Source organism: Alnus glutinosa, chromosome 3 (genome assembly GCF_958979055.1).
Source record: "Alnus glutinosa chromosome 3, dhAlnGlut1.1, whole genome shotgun sequence".
Taxonomy (NCBI): domain Eukaryota; kingdom Viridiplantae; phylum Streptophyta; class Magnoliopsida; order Fagales; family Betulaceae; genus Alnus; species Alnus glutinosa.
In genome coordinates this window covers 15,524,994-15,532,659 of record NC_084888.1, presented here as the reverse complement: position 1 = coordinate 15,532,659, position 7,666 = coordinate 15,524,994, and the positions used below count along the sequence as shown (strand labels likewise).

General features: G+C 36.2%; 1 long non-coding RNA gene across 1 annotated transcript; it reads right to left on the bottom strand.

Moving 5' to 3' along the window:
* Positions 1–1,748: 1,748 nt before the first annotated feature.
* Positions 1,749–7,341, bottom strand: LOC133862438 (uncharacterized). Its single transcript, XR_009899227.1, has 2 exons — positions 7,115–7,341; positions 1,749–2,107 (listed from the first exon to the last, which is right to left on the bottom strand). It is a non-coding gene; the product is annotated as an uncharacterized LOC133862438 (long non-coding RNA).
* Between the last annotated feature and the right edge of the window lie 325 nt (positions 7,342–7,666).

Sequence of the window (7,666 nt, the reverse complement as noted above, 5' to 3'; positions counted from 1 at the left end):
CCCTAACCTTTATTGGTAGGGTTGGAGTTGTCCTGAGGGACCTGAAGACAATACTAGTGGTACCTTTGATATTGCTACATTCCATCATATACTAGCAGCCCGACCGAGTTTGACCATAATTTGCCCACGCAGCAAAACTGTAATTATGACCCTATTTGCCCGTCACAAAACAAATATCGGATCCAAGGCTAATCATAAAAGTAAATCTCTGTGACCATAGGGTCAAGCTAGTATAATAGTAAGCCCATGGTTGTAATACGTCGTGTACTAGTGTACCATGTTATATGATGCAAAAATTGTTAATTTACTTTAAGAAAATCATATAAAATTAGTAGGCTCGAGACATATCATTTTGAAATGTAAATCATGCTCAGGCCTTTGACATATCGCACGATAAAGGGAAACCACTTTCGTAAGCATTTTACTTACCTCAAATGCTCATCCACAAACTCAAACATCTTCAACTCCCGCTACTGCGAAACATACCATAGTACTAAACATAATATAAGTAGAGTTCAACCCAAGCATGTAAAAACTATAATAACGCACTAGATACTCTAATCCATCATTAAAACCCTAACAATACATTTATGGTCACTGTCAAACATTCATTATTGAGGTAGAATGTTCGGTCAAATGCAATGAACGTTCGATGGGTAATAGAATGCATGGAAAACTCAAAACTCGTACCCACACCATATTCTAGCTTAACTAAAGCTCATAATAACTATATAAAAACATGTTAGACCATATCAATGTGAGAGTTCATGGAAAATGAGAGCAAGTTCTCAACTTTTTAGAAAATAATTTTCTTTTAAGAGAGATAAATTTTAAAGGAAAAAAATACATTTTAACCCCTAATTTTTGACATCTTTTTAAATATTGCCTCGAAAGTGAAAAGATTTGCAATGTATGTACCCAAACCAAGTTTTCAAAATTTTCAATATTGCCATTCGTTACTTAACTTTCCTTTTCTACAAAAATAGTCCCACGTGCTTTGAGGGTGGCCGAAGCCACCCCATGGACCATTTAGAGCTGACCGACCACCCCCATTTGGCCTAGTGGTGGCTCAACCACACCTATTCGGCCAGTCTGAGGGTGGCAAACCACCATATGTGGCCAAATGGGGGTGGCCGAAGCCACCCCAAGGAGGTGGCTCGGCCACCCCCATTTGGCCACATATGGGTGGTTTGGCCACCCCCTGGCAGGTCGAATAGGGTGGCTCAGCCATATCTTAAATAATAGAAGTTCAACAAGTTAAACTAATTAAATTAACTAATGCCAATTTTTATTTCTACATGAACCTAACCCAGCCTACACGTTATTTACCCAATGGCTTAAACTAAACATCTACACGAACGCGCCCTAGCTTAGTCAAAAGAAAAGGAAAACAAAGAAGAATTCAGTTAGAGAGAGAGATTTAGAAACTAACTACTGGTGAGTTGACGATAAGAGACATTATTTTTTCTCTTGTCCAGGTGCTGTGTTTCCTCCTCAGTTCATGCATGTCATGCAACACCTCACCTCCACAGTTGATCACATCCAGCTTGCTGCTCACGCTAAGCTTCCCAGCCGGTGGATCAATTTTGCCCAAATTGATCCTAGTCTTTCAAGGTTTCTATAAAAGAAGAACACCACTTACGTTCTGTGATGGCCCGTTTTTTCCTTTTTTTTTTTTAATTACAAAACATTTGCATAAACATTAACCCCTTAAAATATAAATGGATCTTCACAGTGGTACGATGATATGTCTCAAAGCCAACATATGGTACATACCCCATAATATGTACCTGGTAAATCAGAGTATAACATCTATCTGCTATGCAGCGAAAAGCATAAACCTAATAGCGGAAATCACATCCTATACATCTATCAAAAATTATCAAGAAGAAGAGCCATTTAATCATCTATTTGTTTAAGTCTTTCCTCAATATAAATACATAACAGAAATGGCTTATACAACAAGTGACACAGGCATAACAAGCCATAAACAGAACCTATAAGACAATGGACAACCCGTGGTCCACCAATTACGACCGTTGCGATGAGCTTCAGTCATAATATCCCAAGTACACTTCTACAACGTCAGCAACTACAACTGGAGTACCTGCAGCCAAAGAAACATCATCTATACGGTTGTGGGGGTTTGCCACATCTGTATAGGTGGAATTATGAGCCCAATATCTTAGCATAAATAAATACTCTAAGACCTCAGAGGCATACTATTCACTGAGTTTTTGCAAAGAACCAACTTTTCTTTTATAGTCATGCGTACACTATAACAGCCACCAATTTTATAAACTTTTGTTTGAAAAACCCCCATAGCTGATACAGCAAACACCGACTAATTGAAAACATTTTAAGCATACTATGCAGCCGAGACTTATACATAGAAGTTCCATTGTTGGAAACCACTACATACATCCTCACCTACTATATTACTTTTGATTAAGTGAGACATAGAAAACAATGACATTTAAATCATGCAACCATCCAATAGAAATATACATAAGTTCTTTCCCATTGAGACTCTTATGCATACTAATACGTCTAGTATAAAACTACTATATCTCATAACATGAAAACAATTTAATTATCATAAAACAAATGCTATGCATGCTTGTTATTCATCGTGCTTGTTTATGTTTCTTGTTCTCATTTTGCATTTTCCAAAGGGAATTGAACCCTGGTCTTATTCGTTTGCCAAAGGGAATTGAACCCCAGTCTTGTTCGTTTGCCAAAGGGAATTGAACCCTGGTCTTGTTCGTTTCATGCTCAATGCTCATGCTCATGCTCAAATACTATACATTTAATTTCATGGACATGACTTTAACACATGATTTATTCATAAAACATAAATAGTTCAACATGTCATTTTCTCAAACAATTTGCATAACTTAATTTCCAACCGCAGCAAGCATCAAAACATAGCTTAAAATTCCAACTGCAGCAACCAATAAAACACTTCAAATCATATCTCAAAACACCAAACATATTTCATACTCATATCTCAAATCATCTTAAATCACATAAACAATATTGTCATATTTCAACATAATTAAAACTACTCAAAACATCCAAAAGATATAATTAACATATTGTTGGTTCGATATGAAAAACATATTATTTGTATTCCTATAAAATACATAAAAGTAACTTTTCTCAGTGAGTAGAATACTCACCTGGGTTGCATTGGACTCATGACTCGAACTCTACATTGGAGAACCAGTTGAAGTCTCCAATCCAGACACTATCCTGCAAACATTGGTACTGTTAACTACACTATTGAATCCCATACTCTATGACATCCTAATTACCCGCGTGCTCACACGTCGCATAACCCGCTTGTAAAGCTAATTCAGCACATTTAACTACTATTAGGTTAACACTTAGGTTTAGGTTCATATTTTACCCTACTTTAATCTTTAAGACATGTTTGCTATTTTATTTGTCTCCTTATTATCGTTATTAATTATAAGTCTTATAGTTGTTTATCCATGTAAGCTAAGTGTATTCGGTCCATATACATATATATGTATAGAATGCTTATTAAGCTAAGCATAACCTCATAACGCACTTAGGTATTTCGTATTGCATAAGTAAGCACATTAATCTTCTAATTACATTACCAATTGATTTTGGAACCTATTCATGTTTTTCTATAATATTACTATTTTGTGTTTTTTGTCTTAGGTTTACTTGGACAATTTACCATTTTACGACATTTTCATTTTAACTATTATACTTAGTACTTAATCTTTATTAACTATTAACCATCAAAGTAATTTAAGCTATAAGACCTTAATCTTATAAAGCATATTAATCTAATAACTCTTATTAAACTAACTTATAATCACATGTTGTAATATACATTCTTTTATTACACTTTTTGCCTATTTATTTATTAGAGCTTAAGGTATATACATAAACCTTAAAGCTTAGTATTATACTTGGGGTCCATTTGATATTAGTCAATCACTCATATGGACCCTATTATGTCTATTTCAATATGCAAACTATTATCTATGTTTGTTTGATACAATTCTTGCATTTATTTTATATTTAGTTATTCACTTATTTTATCCACCTATTATTTGTCCCCTATGATATTAATCTTAGGCTTTAGGTTTGTGACTTATTTCGTTTCTTAATCTTTAGATACAACTATTAGTATATTTTATACTTTATCTTTTATTAGATACAACTATCTAGGTAGTTTAAATTATAGAACCTTATCCTTATTTAAGGTACTAATTTAATAACTCTTATTAGATTAGATTATAATTTCATTTGTAACATATCCAGTTAGTATTTTGGCCTCATTCTGGACAAAATCACTTGTGTGTATAAAGATGATGTAAACAGGGATTCTACTATTCAACGCTCATTTAGAAGACTTTGCACTGTGTGAAAGATCGAAGATTTTGGTTCCTTGTCAAACGTCCGGACGATCGAGCCATCCCGTCCGGACGCCCATCTGACCATTGTTCCATCCGTCCGGACGACGTGCCATACCTTCCGAACGCCAGTCAAACCAAGCATCATCTGTCCAGACGACGTGCATTTCCTTCCGGACCCTCCACTGTATGGAGAAGTTTCTATCCAGCTTTCATCTGTCCGAACGTCCCAGCAGCATGTCCGGACGCCTCTCGGTACTCGACCAGTCTCAGATTCTTTCCAAGTTCCGATAAAGGAAAGATCGATCAACCTTCCGGACGATGTAGTATCCCGTCTGGACGCGCGTCACCTTAAGGCAAGAATCGCAATTCAAATATCACCGTCCGGACGTCAGTCAGCCTTGGTCCGGACGCATGTGCAACTAATATTGAAATTGCCGATTCAACTTCAAGCGTCCGAATGACTGCCTCACATTGTCCGGACGCGCGCATAGCAGATATGGAAATTACGTGTTGAAGTTCAGCCATCCGGACGCTCATCCCCCATGGTCCGGACGCGCGAAGCCTTATAAGGAAATTACTTGCAGCGGACGTGCGACCGTCCGGACGATGTGCCATCCCGTCCGGACGCGGCTCTTAAACAGGAAAGATTTCTTAGCGAAATTTTTGGAAAATCCTGTAGCACAGTTGTCCGTCTGGACAGCCATGACCACCGTCCGGATAGCGCCCATTTATATTTTGCATGACGCTCATTTAAGCCCCCAGCATATAAATAGAGGCCCCTGGGCATTGAGAACTGCAAGAATTCGGTATTGAATTCCACAACTGCTCAGAGATGTGATTTTTCCTCTGAAGCCATTGCAAGTGTATTGTTGCTGTGCTACATCTGAAGTCTATCTTAGGGGTTGGTCCTAAGGTAAAGGATTGCATTGAAGACCCCTTCAGGTAGGAGACTTAGTTGGGAAGCGTTCGTGTTGGGTTACACGTCAGAGAGCAAGGTATGACCATTGCATCGGGTATATGTGAGTGTTACTATCTTGTATCTAGCTTTGTCTTCTGAATAGTGGAATTCCTGGGTTTGGTTGCCCCGGAGTGGTTTTTCTCTTGATTGAGTTTCCACTTCGTCAACAGAAATCTCTGTGTCATTTATTTTCCGCTGTGTTTGTTTTTGTTGACACTTGTTCTCACACTTGCCTTTTATTTAGAAGTCAATTTCAATTTTCATATCCGTTTACTAAGGCTTGAAGCATATGCATAGACTTCTAAACTAGATATTATACCTACTGTTATTGGTTCATATCACTTAAGAATTCTACCTCGATATTAGTTATGTTAATATTCCAATACCTAACTCGCTATCTATGTTCATTTGACTAACTCGATTATCAATTCTTGCATTTCTTCTACATCAAGTTATTTACTTATTCCCTTAATTTATTTCTAATTAGGTAAACATTCCAATAATTAGCTCATAAAGCCTATTGCTTAATACTTTAAAACATTAATCTTTCTCATGATTTCTCTAAAATCCAAACCAATCAACACAACAAATCACTCTAAATTAGCCCAAATGATCCATAGCAAAGAATCCCAACAAATACTTGAAATCCTCCTTTACATATTAGAATCAACTCCACTATGAGTCATACAAATAATCAACAACCCAATTCTTTAAAGAGTATAATCTAAACCTCATCTAATAATTAAAACATCCAAATAGGCCATAACGAAGACTCTAATCATTTATCACAACCAAGTACTACAATCTTCCAATACCACAAAACCCCAATTCATCATCAAACTCTTCTCTATCCAACCACTAACAATTTATCCTTAAGTTAATAATCAACTTATATCAAAACCCATAATTAGACTATACTCCAATCTAAAAATGAACACCAAATCCCAAGATATTAGTAATTCCAATATAAGATCAATCCTCCAACAAACAACACAAGGATTAATTATAATCATCAACAAACCACAATTTACTTCCAAAATTCCATATACATCATAGCCCAATTTCCACCAATGCCAATTATCAATTTATTAACATTCAATGAAAATTGACGAATATCATATCCAAAAACCCCTTTATGTATCAAGCCTAACAATAGGGATGCAAATCTGCCACTACCAAGAAACAGAACCAAAATCAAACATCTATTTGGCCAACCATCGCAACACACTTCAAATCAGTCCATTAAAATACTAACATCAACACCACTAATCCAATTCCAAATTCCATCAACAAAGGCTCAAGAAAATATCATCAAATCATAATAAACACCCACTCAGTCAAGCTTCCAAACGGAGCCCAAACCAAAATTTCTACGACATACCCTTACACATATACAACCAACCGTAAACTTCCAAAGCCATTACCGAAAACCAAACCATAAATCGACATACATACGTTCAGCCATTCAACTCCCAAAATGGAGGGAATAAATCAAATACCAAAGACCCAAAATTTACCCTAAGTTCGTATCTAACAAAAGCAATAGCAATCCACACCATTATCTAGCTCTATACTCATTGGATATTACAAAAATCACTAGAAAATGTTAGGGATTTACCTCAAAAATCCACCTCCATAAAACTCTAGATTTTCTTCTTAAACAAAACCCAAATCAAAGTCCTAACAATATAATACAATTTTCATGCTATTTAGACAATGTGTAATCCAAAAATACAAGGAAGGTTAGGGATTTTACCATTTTTATTTTCCTCCTCCACATGGCCGGATCTCTCTCATTCTCGGTCTCTCCGATGCACTCCAATCTCGGTTTCTCTCCATTCGATGGCTCACTCTTACAGGCTAGACATGATGAAGAGAAGGGAGGAAGAAAAGAGAAGAAGAGAGGGAGAGGCAGCGTGCGTCCGTGCGTGCGATAGAGAAGGAAGGAGGAATAAAAGAAAAGGAAGGAGAAAGAAAGAGGAAGAGAACGTGTGTGGAGAATAGAGAGAACAGTGAAAAGAAAGGAAAGAATATAAGGAAAGGGATAGGGAGAGACACGTGTATGGTGGAGAAATAAGGGGAGAGGATAATGAAATCTTATCCCAACCAATTATGTGCTGACATGTGGCAAATGGGGATTGTCTTTTATTTTAAGTCCTAACTTTTGTTAATAATTAACATATAGCCCCACATATATTTAAACCACACTTTGGTTAATGTAATTAATTATTTATTCAACTAGGACCCATTATTATTATTATTCAAATTCTATTATTTTATCTTAGATTTATTTTATTTCAATAATATA